The sequence below is a fragment of the Lissotriton helveticus genome, chromosome 2_1, assembly GCF_964261635.1.
Source record: "Lissotriton helveticus chromosome 2_1, aLisHel1.1, whole genome shotgun sequence".
Classification (NCBI taxonomy): domain Eukaryota; kingdom Metazoa; phylum Chordata; class Amphibia; order Caudata; family Salamandridae; genus Lissotriton; species Lissotriton helveticus.
In genome coordinates, this window is record NC_136059.1 from 1,637,919,781 (window position 1) to 1,637,937,516 (window position 17,736).

The window sequence follows — 17,736 nt, forward strand, 5'->3', positions numbered from 1 at the left end:
GGCTACAACACAGCTACATGTCCCAGGTCACCCCACTGCCCGAGGTGACATGGTTGCGTCCACTGTCCACTACACTCCAAACACCAGAAGTGTATGTCGACATGGACATGTCTGTGGTCTGCATACTGCAGTCTGGCCAGCACATCCACGCCACACTGGGCATTGTGTACATTCTCATTCATAGGTCACTTGCCTCCTTCGCACATGCCTGGTTCCCACCTCTCCCCACATTCTGCTATTGTGTGGCTGAGGTGCCATGCCATTGATGGCTTGTGTACATGGCTGGCTCGAGTTACCACAGTAAGTTGTGCTGTCGTATCTGGTAGGTGGGCATGTTGTTTGGCATGTTGTATGTGAGTTTGTGATGTGTGCATTCCCAGAGTTGTGAGTTGCATGATTGTGGTGTTGAGGTGTGTAGTGTGTTCATTTGGTACTTACCAACAAGCAATGTATTCCCATAGGTTCCAGCCTCAAAGAGCTGGTTGATGATGGACTGTCGGAAGATGAAGGAATCATGCACACTGCCTGGGTAGTTGGTGACGACATTAGTGAAGAGTCCCAGGTGGTCCACTATTGCCTGCACATTGATTGAATGCGTGTGCTTCCTTTTGAGGTAATGGTGTGCAGGGGGCACGAGAAGTACATGTGTACAGTCGATTTCCCCCAACACTGGCGGGAAGCCAGCTATGGCGAGGAAGCCTTGCTTGGTCTCCAGCTGTTCCTGTGCTGTGTGGGGAAAGTGAAGGTGCTGGGGTACCAGGCTGATGATGGCATCTAAGACAGGTGTGAGGAACTTTGATAGGGCTGACTGTGAGACTCCTCCGACTCTGGCGGTTGTAGGTTGGAAGGTACCAGAGGCCAACAGGTGCAGCACAGCCAGCAGCTTTGTCTGCGGAGGGATGTTGGTACAGTCAGCCTGTGAGCAATGATGGTCAGGATGCGGAGGATGGTTGTCCTTTTGAGCCTGTAGTGGGCAATGACATCCTCTGGTGTTAAGTCTGTGAGACTGGTGTGTTTTCTGAAGGTCCACTGTCTTTGTCTGTGCTGCCTCTGTGGTAGTCCGGGGGCGGGGTCCTGGGGAGGGGCAGGCCTGGGGATGGTGGTGGTGGGTGTTGTGCCCCTCTTGGGGCTCCGAGCTGCATGATAAGTAGCTCCATGGCATCTGTTGTTCTTCAGGTGTGGCTCTGGGCTGGGCTCCCTTTTATGGTGCAGGTTGTTGTCCGACTTAACACCAGGTAAGAGCAGGTGTTAAATCTCTGCTGCTAACGCGCCTTATTGCATGTTTTGGGATCTTATTGCCGATCTGGCTGGTCATTGAGAATGTTGCAAAGTGGTGTTGTCGCAGCTTATTGCACGGGAATGCCTAATCTGGATATCATTAGCGTTAGTTGCCGGAGTCATTTGTGGCGATGTTTTTTGCGGCTGCTATCGCAGGAAAACTGGTGATATCAGCTGTTAGCACCAACTTGTGAATGGGGCTATAAATGTATCTATATCAATAAAAGGACACTGTTCCTATAGCAGGGTGCAAAAAGTCACCATTTGTTAACATATCTAAAGTAAACAACAAAACATAACACAATAACGCACAAAGCAACATAGCTACACAATTAAAAAATAGTGAGGGGAATTGGGGCCTCAAAACCTTCATAACACACACCTGATGGCCCCCCTCGGGACCCCAGCCCACGAGCCAAACCACTGCTGCACACATAGTGCCCCTGTAGGGTAGCCGACACGTCACAACAGCCCACCCAGTCAGAGGTGGTCATCTATTACGGCCGCGGGTCTTCCCCCCCTCCCTTTGTCATGCTAGCCCCCCTGTGACACGCACTGCCAGCGGGACACCGCCCGACAGCGCCGCGCCCCCTACGCTTGCCGCTATCCCTCCTTTACGCTACCTTCCTCCCCCTCCTTCCATTACACCCCTCAGGGGGTAACACCCCCCCCCGCGGATCCCAGTTTAGCCTCAGTCGGCAAGTTCAAGTCCGACAAGTTCACACATAACATTGCTGTTAGCATAAGTTGAGTAGGGTGGAACACCGACGGAGGGTAACAGCTCCACACGACCCCATAATCATACCGACCTAGGGATCAGGTGCACTAAGACATGGCATTCTGCAACACGATAGCCCACTGATGAGCTCAGGGACTCAATACACAATTGTCACACCCAGGAGACAAAAGCCAACCTGTTGTCATTGAACCACAATTGTACTTGTCATGTAATGATTGCATCTATGTTGATTGTTCTGCGACCTACCCTGGAAATGTAAAAAATCCTAATAAAAAAATGTAAACCTCAACACACTATGGGGCATAGTCTCAAGGACTTATCGCCGAGTTAGCGGCACTTTATCACAGCCAGATTGGCGATAAATTTATTGCTACACAAAATAGGGGGGGACCAAGGAGCTTTTTATAGGGTTCAGGGCCATATGTATCAAGCAAATTAGCATTCGCAAAGGCCGAAATTCGCTGAATTTCGGCCTTTGCGAATGCTAATTTGCTAAATGGTATGTATGAAACATTTTTGCTGCAAAATAAGGAATCGCAAAATGTGCTATTCCTTTTTTGCGATTGCACTTAAGGAATCGCAAATTTTGCGATTCCTTAAATGCAATGTATCAAAGAAAAAATATTTCAAAAATGCCCATAAGGATTCGCAAATTACCACCAACTTCTAGTTGGTGGTAAGTTGCGAATTCTTTTCAAAAAGCAATTTTTCAAAAAACCAAAGGTGCCATATGACGCTCATACATGCCCTTAGGGCATGTATGTGCGCCATATGCCCCCACATGTCGTTTTCAGGGGTGCAGCAGGGTATTCTTGAGACACCCCTGCACCCTTGAAAATATTCCTAATTTGCGATTAGCAAATTGCTAATCGTAAATTTCCCCTTCATTCCTATGGGCCTCCTGGCCCATAGAAATTAATGGGAAATTTGCGATTAGCAATTTGCTAAAGAAGGGGAAATTTGCGATTAGCAATTTGCTTATCGCAAATTAGGAATGTTAAGGAAACGCTAAAAAGAAGCGATTTTTTACATACATACCGTTTTGCGAATTCTAAATAGCGATTCCTTAAAAATCGCTATTTAGAATTCGCAAAACGGAACTATGATACATATGGCCCTCAGTGTCCATGCTCCTTATTCCAACGTCTATATCGATAAAAGGACACTGTTCCTATAGCATTTGTTAATTCTTCATGCGCAGGCACTAACAATACAGACTCCCTTTTGCATCTGTATGGTCCAAGAATAGCAATGTGGGAACTGCACTTACTTGAGTAGTCCTCGCGATTGCAGTGATTGATGATTGAGCACGAGTACAGTTTCATAATGTGTTGCCGGCACACTTGATGCGCAGGCATTTCTGGCATTACCATGTTGAGCCCTTACATTTATCAGTACATTGCTATTTAGTAAGCATGTATTCAAATTAGTATACTGTCATTAGTAATCATTTGCACAAATATTGGGGAGTAGTTCTCCCTACAAAAGCACATGCGCTCTAAAATCATGCACCCGTGGATGCGCGCTATGTTTGGATTCCAAAGTACTTCCCGGAAAGGGTGAACGCCCAGTGCACCTGACTGCAGCACTTTGTTATAAGTGCGTTATTTGCCGATCTTTTCACTACTGGCAGACGCATGGATGGGGTAGGTGTAGAGGAGGCAGCACCCGGGTGTAAATGTGAGTAGTTTATGTTTAAAGGGTCTCGGGTATCGCTCATAAAATACTGCACCCAGGGCCAGACTGGGAACCACAACCAGCCCTGGAAAAGTGCTTGGCCGGCCCCCATCCCCATTCGGGGAGGGGGTGGAGGGTGCAGGGGGGTGGGGGGTTGGAGGTGCCGCCGAGCTCTTTGTTGGGGCCGGTTTTCGGCTGATTTTGGTACAGGGTCGATATGGCCCTGTAACAAAACGGCCCCCAGGGGCCCAAAACCGGCCCCCACCTGTGCGGCCCACCAGGGGTTTGCCCGGTGCCAGCTATGGCCAGTCCGGCCCTGACTGCATCCGGTGTCTGTCTTTGTATATTCCTGGTTATTTTTTATTGTTTTTACAGCCCAGCAAATTGCGGGCATCCTTTGCATGTGCCAGCGGAGGGATTCCCACAGCAGTGCGAGGTAAGCACTTATTAAGAATTTACATCTTTAGGTGACCTATTATATATATGGTTATCTCGTGTGGTTCCTGGCACTAAAGAATCACTCCTGCCTCGCACTCCTTTATATTTTCCTTAAATAGTTAGTCCATTCAAGTAAACCCGGAAACGCCCGCAGACCCGACAACGAGACGAGAACACATTGAGTTGTGCAGATCGTGATTTTGAACCACGAATCCATTTACAAAGTTTTGACGATCGTGTAAAGAGAAAGAATCCCCTGAGGAAGGGCTTTATTGCCCGAAATGCATTGGGAAGTACAAAATGTATAAAACATGGTATGAAAACAATACATAAGGAAGAAATCACGAGTATGAAAAATAATGATTATGATTGAAAATAAAATATGATGAACAAAATTTACTTGAATGGACTAACTATTTAAGGAAAATATAAAGGAGTGCGAGGCAGGAGTGATTCTTGAGTGCCAGGAACCACACGAGATATTTATATTGGACATACCCTATTGCTCAGTAGGGTAACCTACCTACGCACCACTGAACCGAACGAAACAAACTGAACATTCTGAACATTTAAAACATTAAACAATTTGAGTGCGGAATCCACTTCCAATTGGTTTTCACTATTATATATGGTGCCACACGTGTATTATACTGTTAGCTGCTTAGAGCTTTTGGGCACAGTGTCTGCATGGACGTAAGTAGGGCTTTTGAAAGCATCCTGGATGTTAGGACTAGCTGTCATGGGGCACGCCCCTGTGGGGTCCCCTATAGACACTGTCCATTATATTTCATTGGGCTATCGCATCTTTGTTTACCTGTTATGGATCATTGTCTTGTGTGCCTGTTTACTTTTTTGTTTTCATGTAATGGATGTGCACACAGTGGTGGCACATTACGTGGCATCAAGTTGTTACTGATGCTCAAATTAGTGTTTTCTTTCCTAGGTATTGCTCTGGAGCGGTTTACATCATGCAGCTGTAGCCAGATTATAGGTATACAGGGCCCTGCCCGCCCTGATCGAATTAGGGGGGATTTTAATTTTATTTTTTCATGTGCACTTTACATTTTATAGCTCTGGTCCTGAAGAAGCGTCAACGACCCTTAAGGCGACACAGGCGCAAAACATGTTGACCTATGACCTCTAAAACCCAGGCATTGTATGCTGTTGGGGCTAGATTTTATTTAGCAGTTGAGTCTGCTAAGGGTACACGATTTAGACATTTGCTGCATGTTTACCCTTTATTACCTCTTTATTACACTTGCATGCACTTTCATCACCCTTATTTGACCCCCACACACCCACATGCACCGTCCGGCAGTCCTATAAAAGATCTCCGATAAAGAGACCCTTCGGGGGACCCATAGGGAATTGCAGCGCCAGCCCTAGGAGGAGTAACTGCCCGATGATGAAGCATGACACCCTTTAGGGTGTGTGAGGGCATCAGAGGACACATAGTGGTCTTTCATCTTCATTTGTGGGTCCTCGTCACCTAGGATTCCCCTTTTCTTTTTTCTTTCTTTTCTCTTTATTCCCTTTTTTTTAAATGCACAGGTGACTTTTTGCACCCTTATGCATTGGTGACTTTTTGCACCCTGCTATAGGAACATTGTCCTTTTATTGATATAGATGTTGGTATAAGGAGCTTGGACACTGGACCTTATAAAAAGTTCCATGGTCCCCCCATCTTTTGTGTAGCGATAAATTTATCGCCACTTTGGCTGTGATAAAGTGCCTCTAACTCTGCGATAAGTCCTTGAGAATATGCCTCATAGTGTGTTATGAAGGTTTTGAGGCCCCAATTCCCCTCACTATTTTTTAATTGTGTAGCTATGTTGCTTTGTGTGCTAATGTGTTATGTTTTGTTGTTTACTTTAGATATGTTAACAAATGGTGCGACATGCGCAGTCAAAAGCAGCACATGCCTTTAAAGAAGCTCTGACAAGCAATCATATACCCCGTCTAAGATGACAAAATAGCGCTGATCCAGCTCTTCTGTATTATTGAAACTGTGCATTAATGCATGAAAAGGCACTTCAATTTGTATGTTTTTACTGAGAGGCAAACAAATTGTTCTCCATTCCTGTCACAGAATAATATTTAAACAAGTTAAAAAGTGAGGAAATAAATTGAGAAACCATTGTTAAACATATGAACTATGTAGATTGCATTTGACTAAATCATTTTAAAGGAGCTGCAGATGTTCTATAAAAACAATCCAGTTCTTTAAATAAACACAAAATAATATTTTTGGAGCACAATTTTTGCTGCTGAGGTAATAAAAAGTGGAGGAAGATGATTAAGCCTCAAGCATAGCCCCATCGTTCACAGTTGAAAAATTGAGAATTTTTGGCACAGATTTTGTTCTAGCATGACACAGAGCAGCAGTAGTTGTTTACTTTGCAGCACAAAAGGGTTTTTCAACTAGAAATGTGCCCTTTTCACAGTGGTGTTGCAGCGTGAAGCGTGCATAAAATGCCTTTTTTGTACGCGTTTTCTCTTTACTCTCACTGTACTGGGCCCTTTACGGTTAGACGGTCTGAAACGTTTCCATTACCACAGAGGCAATGATCCTCTGATGAATCTTTATCCACAATTGGAGGGGTGGAAATTAGGGTGACCAACTCCACGTTAGCTGTGCAATGAGGACATTAATTGAGAGCTAACTCACAGGTTTGAAATCACATTTAGATACACCACTCTCAAGACCGTACTGTAGAAATTAACAGTAGCAACTGGACCCAACCTCCTAAAGAAGTTAATTAGAGTGAGGATTATGCAAACCAAAAGCTCAACAATAGCAACACAGGCCAAAAGAAGCAAAACCTGATGTCCTGATAGAGCTTCTTGATTCTCCCTACAATGCATTTAAAACATCAGTAAAGTAGCACAGTTTTATATGGAAGAGCCAATAGCACTGAATAATAGACTCAGACAAATTTAGATTACATTGGTTATTTTATTAAAGAATCAAAATTCATTTAAATAAGCAATTTCTAAAGAACTTTGGTCAAGAACTCACAGCTTGCAGCCAAACATCAAACATTTAGGCAAATCTTTGTCGAGTGGTTATAAATGTTCCGTTTGCAAAGTTACACACTCCTGCTACCATTAAAGCAGAAGGATAGTTAAAATTTCTAGCAGCCCAGGTCCTACAGAAACAAGAGGAACAGTTCAGACTTAAAGTCTATTAGGGTCAATGCTATTAGCCTGAAGCTAAATATATAAGGATAACTAAAAAACTAGAAATGGTTCGGCAAAGGTCTCAGTCCATCGGTTACTGATTGTAGTATTGACAAAGAGTCCAAAGTAAAAAGCAATCAACATAGCATATGGGTCTCAAGTAGGAAAATCAGTAGCGCACGTGTTAAGAAGCAAAAATAAATGGTGAATGGTGCCCCTCCTTTGCGGTTTCTTCTTTTATAGAGTTTTAGCAATGTCCAGGAGCGTGGCATCACACCACCATAGAAAGACTATCACATATCCATAGTCACATAGTGCCACCTAAAACATTCGCAACATCAAGATGGTTTCCCATGCTGGTCATGAGAAATTAAAGCTTGAGAGTCCTCATAGGCCAAGAAATGGTAGAATAGAAATACAAAGTTGTGTCTTACAGCCATTACTGAAATTCTATTCTCAAAGGAATATTGCACTATGAAAGTTGAAAAAGCATTCAAGAATGTCAGGGTATAGTTGTGTACAGGACAAATAAGTAACATTTTACTTTACAAAGAACGATCCACTGTATGAAATCAGGGGAAAGGTTGGCACTAGAGGAAAAGCCTTTCAAGAAGGCCTTTAAGTTAGCATTACATGTCTAAAACGAAATGAGCGTTAACCTTTACTTCGAATATAATTAAATTAATTCAATTCAACTGAAGAATGTACACATTATCTGAAATATTATTACACAGAAATTACTAGCGGTAGAAATACCCTACTAACACAAAATCTTAAAATATTCATATAAATGCATGTTTTTCTACAAAATGTGTTTAGAATATTTCATAAACGATAAAGTCTCTTGTATCATTTTGCAAAATCTCAAGCTTGTACGTCATTGCTACACATTGTTGCACCAACTTTTCTCACTGGTGCATTCTCAGCAAAAAGAATGATAAGCACTAGACCACTTCACATGGCATCACAATTTTCATCATTGTACATTAATAGCAACATATACCCCTTCCAAGCTCATGACGAGCTCAGCTCGTCATGAGGCACAGTTGAGCTGCAGTCAGGACCACACCCATTTCCATTGACCTTCAGCATAGGAGGAGGATCACTATAGCAGCCAAGGTGTTAACATTCATTATCTCAACATATTTATAGGTATTGGTGTTGTCTTATAAATGTGTTTTCTTCATCTCACGTTCGTTTTAAAGCATGCCTTTAATGCTTCTACGACACTTGTCTCAGGTTCATGTGTCACAGTGTGTAGCATGTGCAACGTGTACTATGTCTTATATGTATAAACATCTCATATATTCAGAATTTTAATATAATGCAGGATCAGTGCCAAACCAAATTTGTACCTCTTTGCATCAAGGGGGCATTTCTGGTGGTAGACCAGCACAAACACTATTAGGGTTTTGATGGAAATCCTGATCTGCTAAGGTTGCCTGACTGAATTTTGAATCCAAAACTAAAAAAACATTAGAAACAGGCTATTATGACCACACTAGTCAAAGCCATTACAGACACTGTCTCTAGGGCTGAACTTTTCATCTGCAAATCATTGACTGTTAGTCTAATTAGTTCAGCATAAGAAAAATAAGACTACAACACCCTGAACACATTAGGCTATAATGGTGAACAGTCAAAATATCGACTTCAAAATATCGAATGGACATAATATCGAGTTTTAAATATCGACTGGACAAAATATCGACTGGACAGAATATAGACATAAAAAATATCGTTTTTAAGGTAAGTAAAGTAATATCGACTGTTAAAAATATAGACAGTTAAAATATCGAAGTATATAATATAGGTTATTAAAATTATTGAATTTTTAATAATATTGAATTTTTTATAGTGTTTTTTATGTTATATGTGTGAAAAGTGTGTATTTATGTTATAAATACTAATAATTAATGAAATTTAAATTTTTTAATTTTTGTGTTATTTAATTCTGTAGCGGGTTGTGGGTTTATAGGGGAATAGGGTGGGAAGTAATTTAATTATAATTAATTTAATATGTAAATTTATTTATTGTTATTAATTTTTAATTATTTGTCAATTAATTTATATTTGGTAAATAATTAAATTTTAATTGGCAATTAATTTAAATTAATTGATGAATTGTTAATTATGTTAATTTTTATAATTTATTTTCTGTAGCGGGTTGTGGGTTTATAGGGGAATTGGGTGGGAAGTAATTTATTTATAATTAATTAAATATGCAAACATATTTATTTGTATTGTAGTAGAATTAATTGTTAATTAATTTTTTATGGGTAATTAATTAAATTAGAATTGCTAATTAATTTTATTTAATTGATTAATTGCTAATTATGTCAATTTAATAATTTATTTTCTGTAGTGGGTTGTGGGTTTATAGGGGAATAGCATGTGAAGTAATTTATTTATAATTAATTAAATAAATCAATTTCAATTTATTGTATTTAAATTGAATTTATTGCAAATTAATTTTTAAATGTTAAATTATTAATTGTTAATTTGTAATTAATTTGTATTAATAGTTAAATAATTGTAATAATTAAATTTAATTTGTAATTTTAATTGATTAATTATTATATTATATTAAAATCGTAATTACTTTTAATTAATTTTTGATAGATATTAATTTATATTTATTGAAATAATATATGAAGTATTTAATTTCCCTACTGTTGCACTCTCTGGAGTGGGAATAGTAATTTTTACCCCTACGCTATCCAACGCTTTCCCTACTGTTGCACTCTTTGGAGTGGGAATAGTAATTTTTACCCCTACGCTATCCAACACTTTCCCTACTGTTGCACCCACTGGAGTGGAAAAAGTAATTTTTACCCCTACGCTATCCAACACTTTCCCTACTGTTGCACTCACTGGAGTGGGAATAGTAATTTTTACCCCTACGCTATCCAACACTTTCCCAACTGTTGCACTCACTGGAGTGGGAATAGTAATTTTAACCCCTACGCTATCCAACGCTTTTCCTACTGTTGCACCAACTGGAGTGGGAATAGTAATTTTTACCCCTACGCATTCCAACGCTTTCCTCACTGTTGCACCTACTGGAGTGGGAATAGTAATTTTTACCCCTACGCTATCCAACGCTTTCCCTACTGTTGCACCCACTGGAGTGGGAATAGTAATTTTTACCTCTACGCTATCCAATGCTTTCCCCACTGCTGCACTCTTTGGAGTGGGAATAGTAATTTAAACCCCTACGCTATCCAACGCTTTTCCTACTGTTGCACTCTTTGGAGTGGGAATAGTAATTTAAACCCCTACGCTATCCAACGATTTCCCTACTGTTGCACTATTTGGAGTGGGAATAGTAATTTTTACCCCTACGCTATCCAACACTTTCCCTACTGTTGCACCTACTGGAGTGGGAATAGTAATTTTTTACCCCTACGCTATCCAACAGTTTCCCTACTGTTGCACCCACTGGAGTGGGAATAGTAATTTTAACCCCTACGCTATCCAACGCTTTCCCTACTGTTGCACCCACTGGAGTGGGAATAGTAATTTAAACCCCTACGCTATCCAACGCTTTCCCTACTGTTGCACTCTTTGGAGTGGGAATAATAATTTAAACCCCTACGCTATCCAACGCTTTCCCTACTGTTGCACTCTTTAGAGTGGGAATAGTAATTTAAACCCCTACGCTATCCAATGCTTTCCCTACTGTTGCACTATTTGGAGTGGGAATAGTAATTTTAACCCCTACGCTATCCAACGCTTTCCCTACTGTTGCACCCACTGGAGTGGGAATAGCAATTTTTACCCCTACGCTATCCAACGCTTTCCCTACTGTTGCACCCACTGGAGTGGGAATAGTATTTTTTACCCCTACGCTATCCAACGCTTTCCTCACTGTTGCACCCACTGGAGTGGGAATAGTATTTTTTACATTTTGCTATTGTACGTTAATAATATTGGATATTATTTAAATATATTATTAATATATATATATATGTTCTAACAAATATGATTGTTACATTTTTTTTATAACTTTTATTAAATATTGAATTATTATAATTTAATGTAAGTATTTTTAAGTATATTTTAGTAATTAATTAAAAAATTTAAATTAATTTAACACTGTTTTTAATAAAGTCGATATTTTTTAAAACTATATTTTTGTAAACGATATTTTGTACTCGATATTTTTGTACTTACCTGTTTGTACATACAAACTCGATATTTTGTCTGTAGATATTTTTTCTTTGATATTTTTGGTAGTCGATATTTTGTCAGTCGATATTATGTCAGTGATCCGGCTATGTATGCTGTGTCTTCAATGGGACATTGAAGACATCCCCTCAGGCACACCCCATTCTCCTCCATATATGAAAAGAGGATTCCACACTATTTGTATATTTGAATTTTGTTTACGTTTATTAACGTTTTTATTCCATGAATGCTTTCACACTTTTTTTTATGAACATTCCAATTGCTTTACTTCATACTTCAGCGACAAAATTCCATTTCAATCCAATGCATTTCGGGCGTATTTCTCGCCCTTCATCAGGGAATCAACACTGTAAATTAAAAATAATAACCATCATGAGTCAATGAGCAATAAGGTTATGCTTGGTCAAGTTTACTGCGTGCATCCGTGTTTCTGTGAACTTCACCTCAGTCACCTTATTTGCCCGTGCTACCTGTTGCCCTACTAAATGTGTACACTTACATGTCGCTGTCTATCTGCCTTTTAATTAATCGCTGCAACCAAAAAATCAAATAGCCAAAGTCAATAACATTCCTATCAATGTCTGATAGTCTTAGCGTGAGTGTCAATTCAAAACCGGTCATAACGTCTTCCTAACAAAACTAACCTGGTCTGGATTCTCTCGGCGTTCTTCACCCCTCTCAGTTCGCCTCCATTCTAACCAGTTACTATGGAAACCAATAACCTGCATTTCTATAGGTTGAGTCTCCGGTCATGTGATCACGGAACTCACCGGATAATTATACTTCAAACTACGCTGGCGAGATATGAGTCGGTCTTATTACCGGTAGTGTCGTTATCCCCAAATCAAACAAGTGTCCAAAAAGGTAAACAATGGGTAATGAACAATAATAAAAAAACAAACTATTAATATTCAAATGGCTGTTACTAAAATGGTATCTCTAGGCGGATCGAACCCCCATCTATTCCAGTCATTGTGTAACATTAGCAAGTTGAGCTATAGCGTTTTCATACGGTGAACGGTTGTGTTGCAACAAGGTATACTCATGATTAAACAGAAAATGAAATTAAAAATGAAATGAAAAAATACATTTCGTATTCGCAGGATTCCTTTTCGGCCCAAGGAAACTAACCACCACCATTCACAATCCATTTACAAATAACATGATAGTTCATTCCGTTCATTGAGCCCGTTCGGGCTCTGTGTTCCCAGCTTGTGTATCCAAAAGTTCTCACGTTGCAACATGAATTTAGTATTGTCTCTTCCTTCTTTTTTCTCCACAGTCTCTAATACTATGTATTTCAATTGTGATATGTTGTGTTGCGCTTCCATGAAGTGCATCGCTACAGTAGATTTTGTGTTTTTCATCCGAATGTTAGATTTATGCTCCGTGAGTCTTACTTTTATGCTTCTTTCTGTTTTTCCAACATACAGTTTGCCGCATGGACATTTCAATGCATATATTATGTTTTTTGAGTTACAAGTTGCGTTTACTCTCAATTTAATCTCTTTGCCTTTCATTGGGTGGTTTATTGTATTGCCTTTAATGATGCTGTTACAGTTTCCACAGCTTAGACATGGTTTTGTGCCTTTGTGTACTTTGGTAAGAGGTTGATGTTGTTTTAGAATTTCCCCCAAGTTTTGTGCTCTAGTATGAGCAAAAATAGGAATTTGATCGAAACATTGTTGAAAATCTGGTTCCAATTTAAGCATTTTCCAATGTTTGATTATTATACTCTTGAAATTGTGGCTTTGTGTTGAATATTTAGATACCGCTACTATTCGAGCTTCCTCGTGTTTTTTGACTGGTTTCGAAAGATCTTTCCTGTCAATGGCATCCACTCTCCTTTTTGCGTTGTCTGTGATTTCTTTGGGGTAACCTCTATTCGTGAACCTTGTTGACATGTCTTCCAATGTAGCATCTACTTTCGTACTATCCGATGTGATTCTTTTGACCCTAGTCATTTGCGAGTAAGGTAAATGTTTTTTTAGACTTGGCTGGTGGAAGCTGGCAAAATGCAACAGGTTATTTCTGTCTGTTTCTTTTCTATGCATGCTTGTTTCAAATCCTTCATTTGTCTTGGTTATCTTTACATCCAAAAATGTTACTGTGGATTCTGAGACATCCCAGGTCAGTTGTATACGGCTGTCTATATTATTGAATTCATTTAGTGCCTTTTCCAATAGTTCTTTGGAGGATTTCCAAATTAGGAAGATGTCATCTATGTAGCGTACGATGAACTTTATGTTATCTTTCCAAATGTGTTTTGAGAACAAATTGGTTTCTTCATAGGCCTGCATAAAGATATTGGCGTATACCGGCGCCGCCGAATTTCCCATGGCTGTTCCTGTGAGTTGTTGATACCAAAGGTCTCCATATTTAAAATAACTTTGGTGTAAAGTGAATATCATGAGCTCCATTAGGAATAATTGTAGGTCAGATCTCAATTCCGTGTTCAATAGGCCAGGTTAGTTTTGTTAGGAAGACGTTATGACCGGTTTTGAATTGACACTCACGCTAAGACTATCAGACATTGATAGGAATGTTATTGACTTTGGCTATTTGATTTTTTGGTTGCAGCGATTAATTAAAAGGCAGATAGACAGCGACATGTAAGTGTACACATTTAGTAGGGCAACAGGTAGCACGGGCAAATAAGGTGACTGAGGTGAAGTTCACAGAAACACGGATGCACACAGTAAACTTGACCAAGCATAACCTTATTGCGCATTGACTCATGATGGTTATTATTTTTAATTTACAGTGTTGATTCCCTGATGAAGGGCGAGAAATACGCCCGAAATGCATTGGATTGAAATGGAATTTTGTCGCTGAAGTATGAAGTAAAGCAATTGGAATGTTCATAAAAAAAAGTGTGAAAGCATTCATGGAATAAAAACGTTAATAAACGTAAACAAAATTCAAATATACAAATAGTGTGGAATCCTCTTTTCATATATGGAGGAGAATGGGGTGTGCCTGAGGGGATGTCTTCAATGTCCCATTGAAGACACAGCATACAGGTTTAAATAGGCGCCCAGGGACGTTGGCCGCCACCCGAGGAGCACCCAAACTGATAAACTTATTCGTTGAATCTATAGCTGTGCACTTATCCCTTTCATACGTATTGAAACAGATTCAGTCCCCGGGAAACAGGAGCACGCAAAAACAAACATGAGTAATTATGAAGAAATAACCAAAAGCACAGAAGCTAGGGCGGAGACATTTGCTTTTAAAGAAACAGAAGCAGATCGCATTTACGCCTTAATAAGGGAAGAATTATCGCAGGAATCCTCCACCCGGAACAAGGAACAAAATGTCAGACAACTAATCTATTTAACAAAGAGACAAATCAACCAAAAGCTGCATGCAAGCACTCTGATTAAATATCATCGAGCCCAGCGCATACCGAGAGGCCTAAGAATTTCCTTAAAACCTTCGCTTTGTAAGAACTCTAAACAATTTCAGGACAGGTGGTTTGCAATTCTTAACAAATGCTCTCTAGATCTTATCCTTTTAATCATAGAGGAACTGTCAGGAATACTAGAAGACCTTACAAAAGTGATCGCCGAAGTGTCTATGGAATTATCTCAAATGTTGACTGAGGAAGAATTGTCGTCAACACTAAAAGACATAAAAGACCAAATGGAAAAACACACAAAAGAGATCAATGAAAGAAAAATCAGAAAATTTAAAAGGGATACCCTCGACTATAAGTTGGGGGAAGTATATACATGGGCTGATATTTATGCTCAAAAAAGAAGAAACCGTCCCTATTCACCCAACACAGACACATAGTCCTCAGGAAGTGACACCCTACAGAGGACTCAAAGATTTCAACCAAGCTCAAAGCAACACGAACAAGCCCAGACAGGACAAAGAGTACATCAGGAAGGAAGAAGTCAAGACGACACCCAAACGGTGTTACCAACGACCAGTGTTCCAACAACAGTTCATCCTTTTTTAGAACAGGGCCAGGCCCAAAAAGGCGACCCCGGAGAGGAAAGAACAAAAGACAAAGACAAAGAGAAGGAACACCCGAACACAAGAAGTACAACGATACCAAAGAAGGACAAGGAGAAGAAAAAGACACAAACCTAAAAAAATTGGTCATCAACATCAGTGATTATCAACTGAGTGAATATGAACTCAATCTACTACAAAAAGGGACATCATTTGTACCAACTACTAACACAGACGCATTAGAGCTAGAAGTAAGTTTTTTCAAACTCAGGCGGAAATTAAGACTTCGCCACTATTTTGATAATATTCTCCCTCAACAAGACAAAGAACCGGATGATGAGCTGTGTGGATTACGACCAACTAGTACCTTTCAAGCTCCAGTGAGCCACAAAACCCTGGATTTGTTTGAGAAAATGGTAAAACAAGATCTAGCGCAACTGAAGTGTGGGAAACGTTCTAAAAGAAACATGACCCAAAAGGATTTGGATTGTCTGAGAAAACTGGCCAATAAAACTGACTTAAGATTCACCAAAGCTGACAAGGGAGGGGCCCTAGTGATTATGAATAGCTCCATGTATGAAAAGAAGGTGTTAGAACACATTTCTGATGAGAATACCTATTCACAACTTGATGGTAACCCCACGGCAGAATTCTCCAGAATACTAGGAAACATCATTAACACGGCACATGAAATGGGTACCATTAATACCAGAACTAAGAACTTTTTAACCAAAACTAACCCAAAAACGCCGGTACTCTACATGATACCGAAGATACACAAGAACTTGATGGATCCACCGCTGCGACCTATAGTCTCGACCATAGGAAGCTTACATGAACCCATTGGGCAACTAATTGACAAACATCTCCAACCCACAGTGAAAAACATCAGAACATACGTCAAGGATACTACAGATTTCTTGTTGAAATTGGATAAAGTCATTATAAACCCGGAGGAATCGGTTATTTTGTGTACTGCGGACGTACGTTCCCTCTACACATCAATACCACATAACTTAGGAATAGAAGCAATTGAAAAAGCCCTATTGAACACGGAATTGAGATCTGACCTACAATTATTCCTAATGGAGCTCATGATATTCACTTTACACCAAAGTTATTTTAAATATGGAGACCTTTGGTATCAACAACTCACAGGAACAGCCATGGGAAATTCGGCGGCGCCGGTATACGCCAATATCTTTATGCAGGCCTATGAAGAAACCAATTTGTTCTCAAAACACATTTGGAAAGATAACATAAAGTTCATCGTACGCTACATAGATGACATCTTCCTAATTTGGAAATCCTCCAAAGAACTATTGGAAAAGGCACTAAATTAATTCAATAATATAGACAGCCGTATACAACTGACCTGGGATGTCTCAGAATCCACAGTAACTTTTTTGGATGTAAAGATAACCAAGACAAATGAAGGATTTGAAACAAGCATGCATAGAAAAGAAACAGACAGAAATAACCTGTTGCATTTTGCCAGCTTCCACCAGCCAAGTCTAAAAAAACATTTACCTTACTCGCAAATGACTAGGGTCAAAAGAATCACATCGGATAGTACGAAAGTAGATGCTACATTGGAAGACATGTCAACAAGGTTCACGAATAGAGGTTACCCCAAAGAAATCACGGACAACGCAAAAAGGAGAGTGGATGCCATTGACAGGAAAGATCTTTCGAAACCAGTCAAAAAACATGAGGAGGCTCGAATAGTAGCGGTATCTAAATATTCAACACAAAGCCACAATTTCAAGAGTATAATAATCAAACATTGGAAAATGCTTAAATTGGAACCAGATTTTCAACAATGTTTCGATCAAATTCCTATTTTTGCTCATACTAGAGCACAAAACTTGGGGGAAATTCTAAAACAACATCAACCTCTTACCAAAGTACACAAAGGCACAAAACCATGTCTAAGCTGTGGAAACTGTAACAGCATCATTAAAGGCAATACAATAAACCACCCAATGAAAGGCAAAGAGATTAAATTGAGAGTAAACGCAACTTGTAACTCAAAAAACGTAATATATGCATTGAAATGTCCATGCGGCAAACTGTAAGTTGGAAAAACAGAAAGAAGCATAAAAGTAAGACTCACGGAGCATAAATCTAACATTCGGATGAAAAACACAAAATCTACTGTAGCGATGCACTTCATGGAAGCGCAACACAACATATCACAATTGAAATACATAGTATTAGAGACTGTGGAGAAAAAAGAAGGAAGAGACAATACTAAATTCATGTTGCAA